General features: G+C 40.2%; 1 long non-coding RNA gene across 2 annotated transcripts in view; it reads right to left on the bottom strand.

Annotated features, from left to right (window-relative positions):
• Positions 1-23334, bottom strand: part of LOC107130691 (uncharacterized) — a 315763-nt gene that overhangs the window by 238166 nt on the left and 54263 nt on the right. For both annotated transcript variants that reach the window (XR_006700254.3, XR_012416950.1), the window contains one exon: positions 4203-4295. This is a non-coding gene — a long non-coding RNA (uncharacterized lncRNA). The remainder of the gene's footprint in view (positions 1-4202; positions 4296-23334) is intronic.

The raw sequence follows: 23334 nt of genomic DNA, 5'->3' as shown, positions 1-23334 counted from the left end.
AGTGAGACCCAACCCTTTGATTCACAACTCATTGCCATCCACAACTCATTGGCAGAACATAGTTGTATGGCTCCCACCTAATCACAAATGGACCAGCAATTTCACTCCTGGTCCTTGAAAGCAGAAAGTAGAATATTTGAAAATTAGCACTAATGATTTCAGAATAGCTATTGAAGAGCTTTACTCTAAAGTCCTGGAGTGGGGAAGGGGGATGGGGTGGTTTGCTAGGATAAAACAGAAATCCTGTCTCATTTCTCTGTAGAATGTAAACTTAGCGCTGTATCTACACCAGCTGACCATATGTGGCCTGCTGCTCTCAAAGGGTTTCCTCCAACCCTAGCATGCTCTCACTTCTCTGAGCTTTTACAACCCATGCTGTTTGTTACCCCTGGAACTTTCATTATTCCCTTCTCTGTTCCTGCTTGCCCTCACCTGATTATGCCCAATGTATTTTCCAGACATTTTAGTATATATAACTTCCTCCAGGAAGCCTTCATTAGAAATCCCTCACATACACATCACCAAATTGCAGTTAACTATCCCTTGCCCTCTTTTTCAAGAGCCTTATTTGTTTTCTCCATCCTAGAATTTACTAGATTTTTTTCAATAGTCTGTCACTTCCCACTAATCTAAATGTTTTCATGACAGTACAAATTGTGTCTTGTTAACCACTGTGTCCCCAATGCTGAACACATACTAGTTGCTCAAGATGTATCTTTGAAGAAATGAAACAATTAATGATTTTATATATATATATGAATAAAATAAATCTCAACTCTTTCTACACTGTTTCAAAGTAGTTTCTCCAGTGCTCTGACACTTTTATGGCCCTCTCTCCAAGAGAAGAGATCCATTTCTGATTTCTTCCTTGAGTTTAATCCAGAAGCATTCCTCAGTTCACATTCCAATACACTTCTCTCTGGCCAAAATTTTAACTCATCATTTTTGTTTTATTTATCAGCTGTGAAAAGACCTCCTTAGTTAGTAGAAGACTCTTTCCAGAGCTTTCCACTCTGAAGTTTGTAAACTCATTACACACACACACACACACACACACGAGTGCACACATTTGGAAACTTGACCTCCTACGTTTAAAATGGAAGATATGACCACAACTACCTCTGGAGCTCCTGTTGGTTCAGGCGCTGATTTTATGATCTCATATCTTCACTGCATTCCAATCTCTTTAAGCTTTTTTCTTAAAATAAATCCCTCAACCTCTGACCAGTGTAGCTGTCGCTAAGCAATTTTAGAAGCATTAGTCTTATCTGGAAGAAGGTTATATGTTAGGTCATTACTCCTTAGGACAGGCAGAAAACTTTTCCTTGCTATCAGCAAGATTGCCTGAAATTCCACCATTCGTTGATGTATTTATTTTTGACATTTATGTGTCAAATTCTATGCTAACTGTTTTCTCACAGAGAAGTCATGGGTGTTAGGGTAACTCTCTTTTCTTCTTCTGGTACCCCACTTCCCCAGTGATGTAATAATCACCTGAGTGAGACATGTCATAATATTCTCCCTGCCTCTGCCTGTGTCTGACATACCTCCTCCTTCTCCCTTAGGGAGGCTTTCCATGACTCTTACACTGAGGCATCCATCCCTGTCCCTGAAATCTGTTCCCACAACACACTGCATGCCCCCAAATATGGGCCTTCTCACATCTTGTTATAACTGCTTGTTCAATGTATGTCTTCTTCTACAGAGGGTAATCTTCCTTGAGAGCATGGTTTGAGACAGTCTCACTCAACATCTATTTTCTGATGCCTGGTACGTCATTCAAGTACTTTATTAACAGGTGTATAATAAATACTTGCTAAGTGCATGAAAGAGAATGTTTTGGTCTGGTTGAGACTGAACTGGGAGTTAAGTTATATAATCAATGTTAAACTATCCAATTATCAGGCTAAGCATGTGCTTAGAGCAGTAGGGAAAGAAAAAAAAATTTAAAAGTATTATAAAACTCCTTTGATAAACTTAGCCAGAACTTTGGAATCAAACCATTCTATAAACAGCTATTTAATATTACGATACATAAATGCTTTGTGTTATTTCAAAAGACCTCAATTTTATTTCTAGCTAATTCCCAGAGTAAGAAAGCAGCCTTGATCTAGCTCATAATCCAAACATCTTAAATACATCCTCACCCAGCTACTCTAGCTACAACTTCCTGACTAACCAACTTTCTGATGAAAAGCTAAATGTTTGAAGTGAAAAAGAGACTCCAACCGTTGTGTGCCTGAGGAACATATGGAGAAAGGAAGGGACTCTGGCTGGACTTGTTTTGGCTGAGCACGGAAGCTTCTGGAGCATTGCGTAAGGCGTTACTGAGAAAACATTCCAGTAAATCTCATCTGCTATTTCATGTGTGCAAACCTCAGTGCATTTAGCAGTTCCCAACTTTCAAATGGGTTTAATTCCAAAAGCACACTTCTTTGTCAGATTCTCTTAAGAATTCAAAGCCATTTTCCCATAGAAACAATACTGTAAGTGATTGTAAGTTTTCCAGGCTGGCTTACCAAAACCTACTGATTCCATAATTCAGCTGAAATACAATTGCCATTATGAAAGTAGAAAATCATGCTATGAAGGTGCCATTTTCTTTTAAATGCCATAAAACATATCTAAACATGGAGAATATATCAAAATACATTTAAAAGTCACAATAACTTTTCTGGGGTCAAGGTCTGTTAATACATAAAACTTAAAACAACAAAAATTAACAATAACTGTTTTACATTGCCTATTGGTACTTATAATAGCAGTATGAAACACATTGCTAGCTGTCTCTTGAAATCCATTCTTCCCCTTTTCCTTTAGAAAGAGAAACTAACACTTAACTTAGAGCTGGATGCAAGGTCAGCCAGAATAAAGAGTCTGTTGCACAGCCCCTGTGCAACCAGGTGTGGCCATATGATACAATCTGCCAATGGGGTGCATACAGAAATGATGTGTATAACTTCCAGGTTTTTTCCTTAAGGCTACAGCCCCTGCCCTTGAGTTGGCTAGAATGGAGAAATATGGGAAGTTATCCTAGATAGCACAACTGAAGATGGAATCCTGGAGAATAATGAGGCCCAAGATAAGTTTCTTAGACAATATTGTAGAGCAGGGTCACCCTATCAGTTCTCAACCATCTATGAGGCAATTTTTATGTCATAGAAAAATAAATTTTTAGCTTGTATGAATTACTTTTAAGTCTTTCTGTAATTGTAGCCAGATATATATCTGAGCTAACACAAGCAAATAAATGGTGATCTAGGTGGAGAATCCTGTGGAGATTGTGAAGAAAATATATGAGAATTTCCAGGATGGTGCTAATTCAGAGAAAGATTTCTCTGAATCAAAACTCACGATTTTTATTTTCCTTAAAAAAATGCTATTCTTTCCCTGATGAATTTTGCCAAAGTAGCCCATGGAGATATTCTTTCTGGACCATATTCTATAGTCTAAACCAAATATTTGCTTATGAAATTCCCTCTCTCCCTTCCTCCCTTCCTCCCTCCCTCCCTCCTTCCCTTCCTCTTTTCCTCCCTTCCATCCTTATTTGAAGCCCGAGATGTACCAGTCATTGGGCTGAGAATATAAAGTTCCATAACGCACAATGTTTTCTCCTCAAGGAAGTCACAGATTCATAAAAGAGACAGAAAATGGAACAAATAATAGCCCTGCAATGTGATACATGTGATAACGCAGTTATTTCCAAAGCTCTAGGAAAGCACAAAAATAGAAATGTTTTTTGAAAATTATCACAAACTTTGCCTAAAAACTGAAGAATGGGGGTTTGGGAGTCACAGCTAGAGGGTACAGGATTTCTTTGTGAGTTGATGAAAACGTTCTAGAATTTATTATGGTAATAATGGTTGCACAACTCTGTACAAGCCTTTGGATTGTATATTTTAAAGGGGGTAAATTGTATGGTATGTAAATTATATCTCAATAAATCTGTTATAAAAAGAACACTGAAGAAAGATTCAGAGCTTCTTTGAAAGCTGACGTTTCCAAGATGACTGAATGCATGCACATGTACACATTTACACGTTTGATTAGTTCATAATAACGCTCAAAGTAAAAAATCATAATAATGCTCAAAAGGTTTTATGTTAGATTCAAAGTCACTTGATGAGAAGCGTCAGTGGCTCAGGTGCCACTCAGAGAGTATGATTCAAAAATCAATCGAGGCTGGGCCTGGTGGCTCATACCTGTAATCTCAGCACTTTGGGAGGCCGAGGCAGGAGGATCACCTGGGGTCTGGAGTTTTAGACCAGCCTGGGCATTATAGCGAGACTCTGTCTCTACAAAAAGAAATAAAAAAAGAAAAGAAAGCAATTAATAGAGAAAACATACATGTATAAAATATTTAATATTTTAAATAAATATTAATATTAACCTTTTAAATATGAAAAGTCATATTTTAAAAATACGAATGTATTTTTATAAATGTTCTTATAAAAACATTTTAATAAGTGTTTATTTATAAAATATTTATTAATATGAATATCTATACTATAGATACTTATACAAATATTTCTATATTAGTATATTTATGTTGGTTTAGACTGAACATATTTAATAAGGGACCTAGGATGGAACACAGTAATGGGCTCCAGTTCTTCACGTTCCTTATTCTTGGACCAAAATTTAGAAAGCACTTGGGCACTTGCATTGATTCTGGCACCTTCGACACTGTGGTGAGAAGAAGGTGCCTTAGCTAACCACTGTCTCGGGAGAAGGATGAGAGACATGTGAACCTCTGCTGTGCCCAACCCAGAATAGGCAACCAGAGACTCATGAGCCAGCCCAGCTGAGACCAAAGACGAGCGACCCTATCCGCCAAGCTTCATCTAGACCAGCTCATCCCCATCCACCTTACAGTGGGAACTAAACAAATGCAATTGGTACAGATGAGGTTGCCATATAAACAAGTTATGGACATAATTAACTGATACAAGCCCAAGTAGAGTTCATGATTGGGCAAGTTGGGGACACACTTTTCTGATCCTTACTCCCACTCACTTTTCCTCTCTCAATTCAAATACCAGCAACTGATCCTGACACCCTAAGTATAACTCTTTCAGATCTGCGAAGCTTGCTGTTTAAGGTACTGTGTGTACAAATTGTTCCAAACTCAAAGATTGGATAAATGAAGATAAATCAAAGTCTTCCTATTTGTGGACAGAGAAACTTCAAGAAACTTTCTCTCATTACCACAGATGCTATCCTTGGCCTTTTGCTGCTGATTACCAACTACTTCTCAAAGCCACTGTTCTTACATGCCATGGAGCAAAATCGATATCATTAACCCTAGGAAACGATGGAGTCATTTGCCCACAAACTTATTTTTCTCTCTCCCTAAAACACTTGCTTCATTTGCAAGCTCATGTGACTCACTCACTCAACACTGAACATGTGCTCAACAAGAAGTAGAGGGAGGTGGTGGTTGTTTTTCAGTTTCCTTTATACATGGTCTTTGTGCAAGCCCCTAATTCAGGATGATCTCTGCAAGGACTGACATAAAATTTAACAGCCTGTATTGCTCATCAGGGTCTTCCAGAGCTGAGAAGTGACGACTTACCTTTCAGAGCAATCGCTGAATTACAATTATTTAATTTGATTTTTACAGTTCTCTGTTTTATTAGACTGTATCTGTATTCTCAATATTGTATCTCTAGTGTTTGCTACATGGTCAAACACATGCTTAGCTAATCCTTGTGTGTCTGAAGACAAATCAAAATCTTTGTAGAGAGACTATATCTTATAGATTCAAAATCAGATATTCTCTAAATGTCTCTGAAATTCAGATAATGAATGACAGCCTCCAATGTCATATATATGTCACATATATATGACATATATATATAGAGAGAGAGAGACAGTGTAACAGAAATTTTTTTGTGAACTTGGAAATTAGACAAACATGGATTTGAATCCTAACTCCACTATTTTCTGATTATGTACTTAGCAAGTTAATAATTGGCAAATTAATAATTCAGCTATCTATGCTTCTATTTCTCCCTTTGTAAAATGGAGATTATAAAACCTCCTATGAATGTTGTAAAATTAAAATCATGTATGTAAAATGCTTAGCATATTCTTTTTGCACAGAATAGTAATAAATGGTGATGAACTGAATGACGCTTAAAGACGTTCTGGATTATTTTGGGTGTTTTATAAAAGACATAGAAAACACACACCAATTTTAAAGGAAGAAAGAGTGTATCAGTGCAGAGATATTACTCCATTAGGCTTTAGAAACTTATCTTTGATGAATTAGTCACTCTGATCATATAACTATGGAAACAGCACACACGGGGCTGAATCAGAAGCTCCCAGCCCCAACCTGCAGAAGCAATAGAAACTAGATTAGTAGTCAAGGTGCCCATGGGAAACAGGGACTGGGAAGAGATTTCAGGTCTTTAGGTGCTGGTCCACCCTATTCCAGGAGAATCCTTCCCATTTAATGAACACCTTGTGAGTGTCAGGCACTTTGTGGGGGCTAGAGATTTGAATACAAATCCCTTATCACATGACATTGGAGCCATGGTCACTTACGCTAGTTGTTTGCCCAACTAAACCGAAAGACTCTGTGGTCATTTATCAGGCACTTGTTATCTCTGAATGAACTTAGTACAGTTCTGGCATGTAACTACTTGTAGATGAAATAAACTAATGCCTTTTAAAATAGCCCCACCAAAGTCATGGTGGCAAATAGTGTCCTTTTTAGGTAAATAATAATAGCCTTAAACACTTAATAAAGCATCTCACCTATATGGTGCTCTGTGTCACATGTGTGTAATCAAAATAGAACTGAGAGATTGGGCCCTCATACTGGGTCATATCAAATGACATCTGAGATTACCATGTCTCAACCGTTAACACTTTGGAAATGCCTACTGAAAACACCATGTGAGCATGCTTATACACATATACACATACACAGACGGCCCATCTCTGTTGATCGTTGACTGATGGCTCACTGATACCCACACACTCCTCACAGGAATGAGCACCTTCACTAAATATTCATTCTAAGATTAAGAACAGACATTTGATTTCCCAAAGAGGCACAATCTTAAAAGTATTCTGACCTGGTTCCAGGGAGCATAAATTTACATAAATTAAAATATTGAAATCATGATTTTCTAAGGAGGATTCCAGAAATGACTACTATATTTAAAATAATGAACAGAATGATGGCATCCACTACAAGAGGCTTGACTGGCTCAGGCTTGCCCATGGACTCCTTTACATGGGGTTCAGTCTAGATGTTTAAAAATATACAGATTCTCCACCCCCATCTCTGTCCCTTGAGACTGTCCTCATTCTGTCTTTATAAATCTATGCCCTGACCTGGGCACAGTGGTTCATGCCTGTAATCCCAGCACTTTGGGAGGCTAAGGTGGGTGGATCACTTGAAGTCAGGAGTTTGCAACCCCCTGACCAACATGGCGAAACCCTGTTGCTACTAAAAATACAAAAATTAGCCAGGTGTGGTGGCAGGTACCTGTAGTCCCAGCTACTCAGGAGCCTGATGCAGGAGAATTGCTCCAACCCAGGAGGCAGAGGTTGCAGTGAGCCGAGATCGCGTCACTGCACCCCAGCCTGGGCGATAAAACAAGACTCTGTCTCAAAAAACTAATAATAAAAAATAAAAATAAAAAAAATCTATGCCCTGGGTTTCTCTATGGTTGCCAGCTTTCAGGTGATTCTGGTTCCAGGTATCAGAATCACTAACTTGAGTCAGCTCTGGGACCTTTCCATTACTGATGTTCAGTGGGTCAGCCAAAAGAGAGACTGCAACATCTGCCACCCTCCAGATCGGTTGCCTAGTTGGGCTACCTGGAAAGGTGTACCTTCCTTCTTTAGCCTTTCTCAGATTCCATCTTGAAAGCTGCAAACCAGGTATGGGAAGCTATCCATTCCAGCTAGATGTTAGCTTTTCAGTCAACAGTCTTCTTTTTACTATTCTCCCTACACAAACTTCCAAAGATTTTCCCTGGGGCCATGTGTGAATCTGATGAGTCTAGAAATGTCAATCACCCTCCATCCTCTGAGCTTCTCTAATCCCCAGAAGCTAAACCAATCACTCAGAAGCATCAGCTTAAAGGTAGAAGGTTCTTCCCCACTGGTCTCCAGGTTGTTTGTTTGTTAGAATCCCAAGCCCCGTTTTATCTAGACTCTGTGATCTAAATCTCCTTTGCAAAGATTCCAGAAACAGGAAACAAGGTTGCAACTTTGTATTGTGGGTGTGAGTGAGGTCTTGGGGTAAGTACAAGTAAAGGAGTTAGACTAATCATCCTGTAATCTTCCTTAACATCCCACATCAATTTCATGAAATATTTATCTGTGCAACTTTTCTCTGATAGTACCTAATACCATAGAAATTTGATAAGCATTTGTATAATTACTTAGTAAGTCCCCAGGAAACTATAAGCATTATGGTGACAGAAACCTTGACTGACTTTCTCACTCTCATCCCCAGCACCTGGTGCAGAGCCTGGTGCCCCAGTAACAAAGGGAAATGGGGCTTGATGTTGTTGTGCAAGGGTGTTGGTTTCCTGTCTTCTGGGTAAATGCTCTTCCAGGAACAGTCGATTAGTGAATAGTTATTGCTTAGGTTGACCATGGGAATTCTGAGTTCCCTAAGCTGGGTTCTAAGAGGATTAAGCAATCATAAGATGCCTATGGGCAAGGCAAAGGCAGATCAGGAAGTTGAAGATAACTCTGGCTTTCCCTGTGGAAGCCATCAGTCAACAATCAACAGAGATGGGCTGTCTGTACTAGTCAAGGGAGCAGGTGATAAGGGAAAGGATGATGGGCAGGGAGATGTCCAACTTTAAAAGACCATTATTTTGCAGTTCTAATGACTCCCTCGCCATAACACATTGCAGGGACAATGTGCAGTGAAAACTGAATGTTTCGCTTCTGGCAGGGAAACATATAAACAAAGTCTGTATTCTAAAGGACGTTTACTGGGATTTGAGGCATTAGGGAAGGGAGATAAATAAGGAGAAAGGCATAACAAGAGAACAAATCTGAAAAGAGAAAGAAAAGTGAGTCCAATACTTTTTAAGTAGTCAATCTAGGTACATTTTTATCCCTGACTTACAAAGTATTTCTTCTCCCAATAAGCTAGAGCATCTCTCCTAAATCCTAATATGGTGAGGATAAGATCAATGTTTTATATTTTACAGAGCCCAAGAAGCTAAAGAGAATTTGTAAGAATCCAGCACAATTCAACATCAGAGGTTTTAGAGCTGGGATGGATTTTCCAGAAATCTTCTGGTTCAATCATCTGCCCTAGGATAGGTAATGTTTAATTTCCCCCATTTTATAAATAACATGAGCCAGTACTAGGCCTGTGCTTATGTCTGAAGAGTCAGAAGGGGCCAAGAAGAGCGTAACTTGGTCCTCTAAACACAATAGTTTGCAAAAAAATCTGCTCATGAACTAACAGCCAGTTCCTTATCGAAGTCACCCAGTGTTTCCCAGACTTGTCAGAATTTATTTCAAAAATCTTAATTAGCTGGATGTGGTGGCAGGCACCTGTAATCCCAGCTACTCAGGAGGCTGAGGCAGGCAGAACTGCTTGAACCCGGGAGGCAGAGGTTACAGTGAGCCAAGATCATGCCACTGCACTCCAGCCTGGGCGACAGAGTGAGACTCCAACTCAAAAAAACCTTATGAGTGATTTCCATGTGCCGGGTTCAGCACAAACTCCTTTAATCCTCACAACAATCTTGGGAGGTGAATACTTTATCTCCATTTTACTACGGAACAAACCAAACTGCAGAGAGCACAGGTAACTTGCCTGAGATGGCACAGCTAATAAGTGAGTGAGCCAGGACTCTGAACACAAATACTGTACCCCTAAGCCTCGATCTTAACCTCTGTGTGCTTTGATGCCTGTCAATTTTATATTCTACCAATGCATTCCTTTTAGAAAAAGAACCAACTTCTAAGTATGACTTTTTCTTCCCCCTCTTGTAATCACCCAGTGGGTTTGTCTTGTCTGCTCACCAAAAAAGTCAATGCACTGAGAACAGCAGTTTTTTTTGTAGAAAAAACAGTTTAATTAATGCAGGGCTAGTCAAACAGAAAACAGTTTATTGTTCAAATCATCCTCCCGGAGAACTCAGAGCCTAGGGTTCTTATGGATAATTTGACGGGCAGTGGGCTAGGGAAGGGGTACTGCTGACTGGTTGCGAATGAAATCATAGAGATATGGAAAATGGTATTTGTGTGCTGAATCAGTCTCTCGGTGGGGGGTGCAGGACCCGTTGAGTCATAAGTCACAGGTCCAGATGGGTTAGTCAGTCCCCAGAATGCAATAGTCTGAAAAAATCTCAAAAGATCAACCGTAGGTTCTACAATGGCAATGTTATCCACAGGAGCAATTGGGGAAGTTACAAAGCTTGTGACCTTCAGTACAGTAACCCGCAATAGCAAAGTAACCTATGCCTACATTTTAGGAGAATTCTGGTCCCTTCCATAATCCTAATCTCGTGGCTTTTCATTAGTCTTACAAAGGCGGTTTCAGTTCCCACACAAGGAGAGGGTCAGTTTCAGGGAGGGACTATTATCATTTTTGCTTCAAAGTTAAACTATCAACTAAATTCTTCATATGGTTAGCTTGGTCTATGCCCAGGAATGAGTGTGGATAGCCAACCTGTGAGACTAGAAAGAAGATGGAGCCAGGCCTTCTAGACCTCTCTTGCTGTCATAATCTTTGCAAAGGCAGTTTCACTCTCAAAGAAAACTGGGTTTACAATGTCCTGATAATCCCATTACAATATTAATAAATACCCCAGAGGAATTCGAAAATTAAGGGTTAAGAAAGGTTGCACCAGGCACCAGGTCTCACCTCTTGTGAGAAGGCATCCAAGAGGGGAAAACACACCCAAATTATTACCCCAGAGAAAGATGGGAATTAAGTGCTAAGAATCATTGCGCTCCAGTGCCCATTTTATATTCACTTGTCATTTCCCCATCTATTTGCGAGGCTCTTTTGCAATAGCTCTCCTTCCCGAAATGAGTGTTTGTTTCCCCCATTTATCTTAAGAGCCAATAGCCAAATAAAGACATCATTTTTTAAGAAGAGACTGATTTATCAGGGGCTTATGTATCCCCAGAATAATGGCCCAGAAGATTCCTAGCTCCAACACTTGCCTGATTACAACACCTGTTTTTGTGTCTCAAAACAGGCTGATGACATCCTTTCTCCACTGGATTGGAAGCTCCATGAAGAAGAGCATTGACTCTTTCCACCTCTGCGTTCCTGACACACAGCCCAGAGCCTTCCCAATGTGATGTTCTCAAAAAATATTTACTGGATATAAAACCGGCTTCTAGCCCCTTCTCAACCAGGGGTAATCATGCCCTCCAGGGAACATTTGGCAATCTGGAAACATTTGTGATTGTCACAACTTTGGATAGGGTTGCTAGAGGTATCTAGTGGGTAGAGGCCAGGGATGCTGCTAAACATCCTACCAGGCACAGAACAACCCCCCACTGCAAAAATTATCCAGCCCAAAATATCAACACTGCTGAGGGTGAGAACCTCTGTTCTAATTCAATGTAATCCTTTTGTAAATGGAAAACAACTGAGAACTGAAGAGATGAAATTTCATGCTCATCAGAATGATGGTAGAGTCAGGCTTAGGGACCTAACTCCCAGCCCAATGTCCTTTCTTTCACTGATAAATAATACTCCAGAAATTGGGACAGCTCTCTGCAGATCACTCATTTGATTTCCCAGACCAAACAGACTCATGCTAAAAAGAGAATCTTAGATTATGGCATGATTTCCTACTGTCTATTTTTACCTAAAAAAAAAAAAAATTGCATAGCTTGGTGTGTATAAATAAAGCAAATGTTGTATACATACATATCTTTAGCTGATTTTTTTTTCCTTTAGTTTTCTACAGACTGATGAGACACTGCTTCTTACCACTAATTTTTCTTCTAAAGATGTACTAATAACTGATTAAACAGTGATAAATTAAGGACATAAAATGGCTCTTTAGCGCTCATTCTCTCTCATCATCTGAAACACATATCAGAAAAAGTCAAATCTGCTAACTTTGAGTACTAGTTGCATTATTATTTTGTGTATTTTTAAAACGCTATGCAAGATATCCTCCTGCAGGAGTAGGCCTTGGCTCAAGTACCTCCCAAAGCCACTGATGATGCCCCCAAGACATCATCACAGTTTACAGTTTGAAGGTCGAGTGGAGTATGAGGAAAAGCAAAATCGTTGGGTCTAGACAGTTCTGCCATTTTCTTGGGCAAGTTAATTAACCTCTCTGAGACTGAATTTTCTTTTCAAAATGGAAATTCTTTAAAAGGAAATAATTACGGGGATGTTAAAAAATAAAAGACAAATTAAATTCCTTCTGAGAAGAATGAGCACAAACTTGGTGAAGATAATAGATTTCTGCTTTTTCACTGTCGACAAAGCTCTCACTTTTTTCTTCTTTTTATCCTTCATAAGAAGTCTAAAAATATTGGAGCAAGAGTTAACAGGTAAAATGTGTTCCTCTTCTTTCTCTCTAATAAACCATGGTAACCCCAGACACTACAACATGTTACATAGGTTTGCTCTGAGAGTCGACTTGATGACTCAGATCTGCTATCAGCTCAACACATCCCATTGAGCTTTGATTACATGATGCATGTTGGACCCCATGCTGGAACACTGAGGCATTGTAGGGGGACAGGCAGGAATGACTCTGAACCAGGCCCTGCCCTTAGGAAACCCACAATTTAGTGAGGAGACAAGACAAGGGCACACGCAATCCTAAAACCACATGGACTGGGATCCATGCTCTACAGCAGATGCAAGGTATTCATGCCTTAGTTTCAAATGACGGAGACCACTTCTGGCTGAGCACTGGGAAAAAGCTTCACAGAAGTGGTGACATTAGAGGTGAGCCTTTGAGGAGGGAAAGGACTAAAGTAAGGCTATCAGGGAGGAGCACATTTTAGCCTGGCAGAACAGCCTGGTTACAGAAGACAGAGCACGGAAACGTAAGAAGATGGGTTTCCCAGAAGGAGAAGCTCTACAAAGGGGCCAACATGAGCTCAAAATAATATGACAAGCTTTGAAAAGGAAAATGTGCCTTCATTGTTTGTTTATTTCTTCATTCATTCATTCCATATTATTTTCTTTATTCCATAGGCAAACAGGAGTTACTAAAATTTTCGGAGTTGGGGTGGGATATGAGATGTCTTTCAAGAAGGTTATCCTGCAGTCCTGAGAGAACAGACATGCCAATTGGTGCAGAGCGGGGGGGAGAATATAAAGACACCATGAAGCTTTTAAACTGCGATCTGTTCATTTACTCCTGTTTAAATTGGAAGCATAGGGTCCGATGTTTGGATGCAGTCTTAAAAGTCATCTTATACAACCTTGCACCCAATGCCGGAATTACCGGGGTTACACACTCTGACTGAATATCTTCCCTTAAGAGAGGGGCACTGGTGCACAGAATGGCCCAGGCATGAGTGAACTGCTCTGTTCCACAGGTCCAGAAGGCAGAAAGGCACAGGGAAAAGGCCACGGCCTCTGTCTTCTAAGACCTGGGCTCAAATCCACCTCTGCCCCTGTGAACAAGGCAGGATACTCCCTGAGTCTTGGTTTCCTTATATGGAGAAAAAAGGAATAATAATCTTTAACATATAGGGATGTAGTGATACAAAAATGAGCGATCTTACCCACTAAGGCCAAGCATGGTAAACGCTTATTCCTCTCCTTGGTCTGAGCCCAAATCGTCTTGCTTCTTTCACCCATTAATGGGCCCTAATTTCACCTTCTGCAGGCAACAGAACACATTTGCTCCCAATTTCATAACACAATATTAAAAACAGCAGCCATGTTCCCACAAGTCTTCTCTTTTCTATGTCAAATATAACCTTCCTCAGATGACATTTCCAAAGCATTTATCTTTACAATCCTGATGGATGCACCAGGATGATGTCTGAATGCTTGGTCTTTAATATGAAATTATATTTCTACATATGGTGAGGAGCAGAAGTAGACTTTCTCAGAAACAGTCCTGATGATGTCATTCTTCTAATGAGTGAATTTACTTGGCTAATAGGGAGAGATGGGTCATGTTGATGATCTCTACAGAGATGTCTCACCTCCTTTTTATTCCCTCCAGGCCCTGTTCTGACAAATTCTCCAACGTCGTCTAAGGCAAGACATTGGGGGAAAAAAAAATTGAGAACCACTGGTGTAAGACACATGGATCAGTGTTGGTCTGACTACTCAAAATAAACTAAGACTAGCAAGACTAAAATAACTCCAACACTTCATGTTAAAGAGGCACTGATGAGCGCCCGTTAAGGCAGCACATAACACAGCACTGTAGTTTTCAGTACAATTAGCTGGCCTTGGGATTTAAGTATAGCCTCAAAGATAAAGGAAGAAATAAAATCTAAAACTGGGGGAAGAGGCCCGGTGCCTTTCCCACCAGTGCAGGGTACAAGCTGCTTCTGCCTTCAGGAAATTGGAACTTCCTTTCTGACTGACCCATGGCCAACAGAAAATATGCTTAAAAGTGTGCACTGGTCATTTTCTATGGATCGGGCTCTGTGTGAGTTCTCAGTGATTGACATAGCATTGCTAAGGTCTGGCTAAGGAGACTGCCACAGAATAGGATTATGGCACTACCACATGCTAGATGAAACAGGGATAACCAAAACATAGATTTTGCACTTCAAATCTAAGGTCATGGAGAAGGCATAGAAAAGACAAGACAGGGCCAAGCTTGGTGGCTTATGCCTGTAACCCCAGCACTTTGGAGGCTGAGGTGGGAGGACTGCTTGAGTCTAGGAGTTATAGACCAGCCTGGGCAATGTAATGAGACCTTGTCTCTACAAAAAATTTAAAAAATTAGCCAGGCCTGGTGGCTCATGTCTGTGGTCCTAGATACTCAAAAGCCTACAGTGAGAGGATCGCTTCAGCCCAGGAGTTCAAGGCGGAAGTTAGCCATTATGGCACAACTGCACTCTTGGGGAAGAGTGAAACCCTGTCTCAAATGAGAAAGAAAGAGAGAGAGAGAGAGAGAGAGAGAGAGAGAAGGAAGAAAGGAAGAAAGGAAGGAAGGAAGGAAGGAAGGAAGGAAGGAAGGAAGGAAGGAAGGAAGGAAGGAAGGAAGGAAGGAAGGAAGGAGGGAAGGAAGGAAAGAGAGAGAGAGAAAGAAAGAAGCAAGCAGGTGCAAACAAAGGTAATTTTAATAATAGTGGCATAAGAGCTAGGATGGAGATTTATTTAGAATGCCATTGGTAGGTGGGAAGCAAAGTCAGGGAAGCCTTCTCAAAGTAGGTAGTATAAAAGCTAAATTTCACAAAGATTTTGCAAAGCTGAAAGACAGGGAGGGGAACTCCAGGCCAATACAATAACATGCCCAAAGCCCAAGCAGTGTCCAGAAAAAGGGCAAATCTAGGGGAATGAGAGGCTTTTAACCCTTAAGCAATGTGGATTTTAAAAAAATGCTTTTAAGCATGAAAATTACATGAAACAATTACAACGCAATGAGAATCCTCCAGCAACTGTGTAGAGAATGAGTTGAAAGAGAAAGACTAGAGGCAGAAAGATTAATTAGAAGATTGTTGTCTAAGCCCAGATCAGAGATAAAGTCCTGGATTAGGACAAGGGCTTCAGAAGTGAAGAGACAGTGGATTTGATAAACATTTGGACAAAGAGCAAATTGAAATGGATCATATTTCTGTGAAATGGTGTTGTGCCATAACTGGGGACACACACACACACAAAAAGTTAAGGATGGGTCTTCAGAGCCCCCAGGCACAAACACAGAAGAACCATCATGAAGAAGAGCCACTTTTATTTAAATATTTGTGCTCTGCAAAGATGTCAGAGGAATATAAAGTCCTTTACTTTACTAAAGATTTATTAAACTTAACACAGTCCACACTCATTTATTGCCAAGCTCATTAGATACATAATCTCATTTACCATTGAAAATAATTTTTAAAGGTAAGTTATATTATTTTACACTCATATGTTTGAGTGAGTTTAAGTGCCTTGCCCAAGGTCACAAATAATAAACTGTTGGCTTACACACAGAGAAGAACAAAGTAAAAAAATATTTTAACAGATACTAAATTGAAGAAGATAAAATGTCTATATTTCAGGAGCCCATGTGGCCCAATCTGTGCACATTAAATAAACTCCTACAGGAAACAGTTTATTTCACTGTCAAGGCCGGGCACCATGGCTCACGCCTGCAATCTCAGCACTTTGGGAGGCTGAGGCGGGTGGGTCACCTGAGGTCAGGAGTTTGAGACTGCTTGGCCAACACAGTGAAACCTCATCTCTACTAAAAATAGAAAAAATTACGTGGATGTGGTGGCACACACCTGTTATTCCCAGTTACTCAGGAGGCTGAGGCATGAGAATTGCTTGAACCCAGGAGGCAGAGGTTGCAGTGAGCCAAGGTCATGCCACTGCCCTCCAGCCTATGTGACAGAGTGAGATTCTGTCTCAAAAAATTAAAAAAATAAAAAATAAATGTGTCAAGATCATGAAAACAGAGAGAGAAAGAGGCGGTCTGAGCAACTGTCACATACTGAAGTGATTCAAGGGACATGAAAACAAAGTCAATGTGGACTTCTGGCTTCAATCCTGGCCCAGAGAAAGGGCAATAGAGAGACAACTGATAAATTGCAAAGAAGGTCTGTAGATTCATTAATAATATTACATCAATGTTAATTTCCTGATTTCAATAATTGTAACATATAAAATGTCAACATTAGGGGAAACTGGGCAAAGAGTATCTGGTAATTTTGTACTATTCTTCAGGTTTTTTGTAAGTCTTAAATTATTTTCAAATAAGTTAAATACATTGTCTTGGTCCATTTTGTGCTACTATAACAGAACGTCACAGACTAGGTAATTTATAATCAATAGAAATTTATTTCTCACAGTTCTGGAGGCTGGGAAGTCCAAGAAAAAGATGCCGGCATCTGGCAAGGGCCTTCTTGATGTGTCATCCCTTGGAAGATGGCAAAAGGGCAAGAGAGGGTGAGAAAGAGACACAAAAGGGGGCCAAACATGTTCTTGTATAAGGAACCCACTCCCATGATAAGGAACTCACTCTCAATGACAAAAATAATCTGTTCATGAGGGTGGTGAGCACATGAGCCACACACCTCCCTTTAGACCCCACCTCCCAACACCACCACATTGGGAAGCAAGTTTCCAAAACATAAGCTTTAGGGGACACATTGAAACCATAGCATACATACCTATATACATACATACACTCTCCAAATGGTCTACAAGGTATTAAGTTAATCAACCTTTTTTTTTTTTTTGCTTGCTACTCAAATATTAGCTCTTTATTATTTATGCTGACAGCATTTCTGACACTTTTTTCTTTTCTTCTTATCTTTTCTTGTCAAAGGACAGCCTAAAAACTGACTCAGTACACAAGAATCCCTTCCCTTTGTGCTCAGTGCTCATTGCTTCATTCCTGACTCTCAATTCATTCTTAGGATTCTGTATCCCAGAAAATCCATGAGCCGAGAAGTGAAAACAGACTCTCATTAGAGAGTGGGAGAAAGAGAGAAGCTGACTTACCAAGGATAATTATTTTCATGAATGGAAGGAGAGGAAGACATGAATAAATTATGGCTCTAAAACAAAAACATAATCAAAAGCCCACAATCTAAGGATAGATAATAAATTGTAAGGGTGATCATGAAGGAGTAAAGCAATCTGCAGTGAGAAAATGAGCTGGTTGAAGGTCACCCATATTCTGAGACTAAAGTTTTGGTTGGCCTTATTAGAAAATAACCTTAGGTGCATTAAAATTTTTCAGCAATGATTGTTGCAGAGAAGAATCATTGATGGATGATGAAATCAACGGGCAAACGTATGATGAGAAACAGGATGTTTGCATAGTCTCAAAGCAGAATTTATTAAGCAGACAGGAGTACATGAATCAGGCAGCACCAAGAACAGTTCAGGGTGTGAGGGGACTCTTTCATATGGTGTTCATGGAAGTGAGGCAAAGAAAATATTGATTGGTTAATGTGGATAGTTCCTAGTTAGAAGTTAGTTGGCAATTTCTAATTGGTTAAGCTTAAATTTTGTTCTCCTAGTCTATTTCCATTCACTATGAGTTGTGCCTAGCATTAGTCCATTTTCATTCTGCTGATAATGACATAATCCAGCCTGGGCAATTTACAAAAGAAAGAGGCTTATTGGATACACAGTTCCACATGGCTGGGGAGGCCTCACAACCATGGCAGAAGGCAAGGAGGAGCAAGTCACATCTTACATGGATGGCAGCAGGCAAAGAAAGAGAGAGCTTGTGCAGGGAAATGCCCCTTTTTAAAACCATCAGATTTCATAAGACTTATTCGCTATCACAAGAACAGCATGAAAAAGACCTGCCCCCGTGATCCAATTACCTCATACCCGGTCCTTCCCATGAAATGTGGGAATTGTGGGAGTTACAATTCAAGATGAGATTTGGGTGGGTACATAGTCAAACCATATCAGAAGCCATCTCAGCCTAATAGCCTCTCAATTATTATTATCTTTTAACAGCCTTTAGGTGAGCCGTTTTCTCTGTCTTAAGTGAGGGGTTCTGGGATCAGTTTATGGCAAAATTACTTTCATCCATCAATTTCTTTGATGCACCCCCATCTATATGCACCTAGTTTAATGTGTCTAGCTTTCATATTTCCTCAAAACCAACCATGGCATAATAAAGAATATATATTTGGTTGTTTTGTCCCCATTCCTGTTACAGAACTCCTAAAACCTAAAACCTAGGTAATTTCCTGAGTGATGACAGGGATAGAAGCATCTTTTCTTATCTATTCTAAGCTCCTTTCAACCATATCTGAGCTTACGCTAATGAGGTGACTTTTGGTGGGCTCCTAGATAGCCTCAGGGTGGGGTCTGGTTACCAGAGAAACCAACCATGTGATGAGAGGGTTTGAACTTTTATCTTTGGGCATCTAGGGAAAGGAGAGGCCTAGAGGTTAAGTTAAATACCAATGGTCTATGTATTAATCAATCATGCTTATGTAATTAAACTTTCATAAAAATCCCCAGGCAATGGGGTTGGGGGAGATCCCTGATTGGTGCTGGAAGGGTGGCACCCAGAGAGGGCATGGAAGCACCGTGCTTCTTCTCCAATACCTTGCCCTATGCATCTCTTTCATTTGTCTGTTCCTGAATTGCATCCTTTATAATAAACTAGAAATAGTAAGTCAACTGTTTTTCTGAGTTTTGTGAGTCATTCTAGCAAATAATCAAAACTGAAGGTGGTGTGGGGGGATCTCCTGACTTTGTAACCAAGACAGACAGCATGTGGGTACCCTGGGGACCCAATATTTTCAACTTGCATCTGAAGTGAGGGTAGTCTTATGGGAGTAAGTCATCTAATACAGCAGTCCCCAATGTTTTTGGGACCAAGGATTGGTTTTGTGGAAGGAGTTGGGGGAGTAGGGTGGGGAGTGGAGGTAGCAGAGTGGTGGGGTGAGAGGGTGAGGACAGTTTCAGGATAAAACTGTTCCATAGGCAAGGAGCGGTGGCTCACGCCTGTAATCCCAGCACTTTGGGAGGCCAAGGTGGGCAGATCACGAGGTCAAGAGATTGAGACCATCCTGACCAACATGGTGAAGCCCTGTCTCTACTAAAAATACAAAAATTATCTGGGCATGGTGGTACGTGCCTGTAGTCCCAATTTTTCAGGAGGCTGAGGCAGGAGAATCACTTGAACCCAGGAGGCAGAAGTTGCAGTGAGCCAAGATCGCACCACTGCACTCCAGCCTGGCGACAGAGCGAGACTCAGTCAAAAAAAAAAAAAAAAAAAAAAAAAAAGTTCCACCTCAGATCTTTTGCATGCACAGTTCACAATAGGGTTCACAGTCCTATGAGAATCTAATGCTGAGGCTGATCTGACGGTAGGCAGAGCTCAGGCTGTAATGCTCGCTGTCCCACCTCCCCTCTTGCTGTGTGGCCCAGCCCCTAACAGGCCACAGACTCTTATCGGTCTTTGGCCAGAGATCGGGGACCTCTAGTCTAACACAAACCTCAGGTAGTTACCATCAGAATTAAATTGAAATGTAGGACATCAGCTGTGTTCAGAGAGTTGGAGAACTGGTTGTTGGTATTAAAAAAATATCTCACATATTTGATGTCAGAAGTGTTCTGAGTAGGAACAATTTAGACAACTGAATTAATTTGCATAGCCTCAAAGTATTGCCCCACAAGATGCTTATTAATTACAAAGGAAAAATTTAAATTAAAATTTAAATCATGACGTGGAGAAAGCTGGCAGATACCCCCTGAACCGAGTGATCAAAGTTCACCTCAACAATAATAAGAGGTATTGACATTATGTACCTTCCTCTGACATGATGCACTGAGAAGGTCATAACATCATTTCTGTGGTGAGGTCATCCCCACAATCTCATTCATACTAACGCAGTGAGTTTGGGACTATGTTTTCTGCCTTTTCTTGGAAAAGAATTCATTTAGCCACTATTACTCCTTGGTCATAGGGATACCTGTGGATGATGTGGAAGCTGAAATAACTTTAATTTAGCTGACTATGTCAACAATCATCGAGTAATAGAATCATGTTGATGCAAAATAAGCCCTCATTCTATTTGGGGAAAAAATTCAATTAACAACAGAATCATGTAGAGCCACCCTGTGGTTATGGAGATTTAGTGATTCATTGCAACCGAAAATTGCCTGTGGTGGCGGCAATGCTATTTCCCTCTTATTGTTGCTTTGTCGGTACCCAGCAACCATGCCTAGTTTCCACCCATTACAAAGCAAAATGAAACAAAAATCACCAGGGGTTAAAAGACCTAAATTGGATTACACTCACACCATTTTGGAAACAAGGCTCTACTGGCAGTCAACTGAATAAATATCCTTACATTAGCTTATGGCTCATTAGAATTCCAATGGCGATTGTTTTTATGTATATGTGTCTGCCTCTGAATAAATGGGGAAAGGGCAGAATGATACAAGGTTTTAAGACAGGCCAGTAATCCCAGCACTTTGGGAGGCCAGTGCAGACAGATTGCCTGGCTTGAGCCCAGGAGTTCGAGACCAGCCTGGGCAACATGGTGAAACACCCTCTCTACAAAAACTAAACTTAGCAGGGTATGGTGGCTCACATCTGTGGTCCCAGCTATGGGGGAGGCTGAGGTTGGGTGATTGCTTGAGCCTGGGCGTTCTGGGCTGCAGTGAGCTGTGATTGTGCCACTGCACTCCAGCCTTGGCCACAGAGCAAGACCCTATCTCAAGAAGAAAAATAAAAGAAAACCAAAAATAAAAAAGAAACACAGGCTAGGCACAGTACCTTCCGCTCGTAATCCCAGCATTTTGAGAGGCCTAGGCAGGAGGACTGCTTGAGGCCAGGAGTTTGAGACCAGCTGGAGCAATCTAGCAAGACCCTGTCTCTACAAAAAATAATAATAATTAAAATAAAAAAGATGAAATGGACATTCTGTTCAGTAAATCAGAGTTCTGGCATGGAGCTAGATTGTGGGTAACACTGAAATTACACAGAGACTTATTTAACATTATTTATTTGCAAAATTATCTACTGAGGCTACAAACTTCTGGTTTTCAAACTGTGTTTTGCATCAAAACCAGCGGTAAAAAATACAAATGCTACCACTCTTCCCCAGACATTCTGAATCAGAATCTCTAGGAGTGAGACTCAGGAATCTATTTTTAACATCATTCCCCAGTAATCCAGCAAACAATCAGCTTGAGGAATACTGCTCTACACGTTCACCAGTCTAATTCCAAGCTACCTATGATACAAGTGTAGACAAATCTAAAAAGACAAAGTTCACCCCTGGAGATTAACCAAGGGTCAGCCAAATATGCTCTATGGACCAAATCTGGCTCATCACTTATTTTCATATATAAAGTCGTTTAATAGGAATACAGGTATGCCCATGCATTTAGGAACTGTCTATAGTCACTTTTTTACTAAAAGAGCAGAGCTGAGTAGTTGTGACAGACACCATATGGCTTGCAAAGCCTAAAATATTTACTACTCGTTCCTTTGCAGAAAAAGTTTGCCGACCTCTGGCATAAATAGATGCCACAGTCTGAGGGATCAGGAAAATGGGTTAACCAAGATAGGCTGGTAGAGTAGTTGGTCATTTACAAATTCTCAACTCCTTTCCTTGGATTTTAATCTTAGATCTGCCACTTACTAGAATGATTTAACCTTCTCAAACTGCAGTTTTATCTGTAAAAATGAGAAGGATTAGACTAAATAAAACTACACTTAAAAACATTGCAACCTTTGTACTAGGTAAAAGGAAGAAAGGTGAATGAATCATTGTTTTTGCCCTCTAGTTGCTCAAAGTTGATCTGTAGGTTCTATTTTATCTTTAGTTTAAGAGGTTGTTTAGTGATTAAGATTGTGGGTACTGGAGTGAGGCCGAGGACTTTGTTGAAAATCTGGTTCTGCCACTTACCAGCAATGTAATCTTGAGAGAATCCTTAATGCTCTTTAGGGTATTCATGAAAACGGAGGTAATATCTATCCCCAAAATGTCATGGTTAGGTTAAATTAGATAATGCCGATAAAGTATGTAATACAATGCAGGTCTGTCAATTTGGCTGCTATTCGTGTTATTCATAGTCTAGCATTTGTTTATCAGTGGAGACAGCACGGGTTGGGGCTGGACAATTCTTTGTGCAAATCTGCCCAGAGCTGCTAGCATCTCTGCCCACTCAATACCAATGGATAAACAAAATGTGGTCTTCATACAACGGACTGTTATTCAGTTCTGAAAAGGAAGGAAATCCGGTACATGCTACGAAATGGATGAACCCTAGAAGATAGTATACTAAATGAAATAAGCCAGTCACAAAAAGACAAATACTATATAATTGATTGCACTTAAAGTGGGTATCTAGAGTAGTCAAATTCATAGAAGAAGGAAGTACAATGGTGGTTTCCAGGGACTGGAGTAAAGAGAAAATTTTAAATGTTGTTTAGCAGGTATGGAGTTTAACTTTTACAGGATGAAAATATTCTGGAGATTGGTTGTACAACAATGTTAATATGTTTAACACTACTGATTTGTACACTTAAAACTAGTAAAGATGGTAAATTTTAGGTTAGGTGTATTTTACCACAATTTTTTTTTTTTTTTTTTTTTTTTTGAGACAGGTTTTCACTCTTGCCCATGCTGGAGTATAGTGATGGGATCATAGCTCACTGCAGCCTCCAGGGCTCAAGCAATCCTCCCATCTCAGCCTCCTGATTAACTAGGACTAGAGAACTGCGCCACCACCAGATT

Source organism: Macaca fascicularis, chromosome 8, assembly GCF_037993035.2.
Source record: "Macaca fascicularis isolate 582-1 chromosome 8, T2T-MFA8v1.1".
Taxonomy (NCBI): domain Eukaryota; kingdom Metazoa; phylum Chordata; class Mammalia; order Primates; family Cercopithecidae; genus Macaca; species Macaca fascicularis.
Note: the sequence above shows the minus strand (reverse complement) of the source record. Positions and strands in the feature narration are given on the sequence as shown.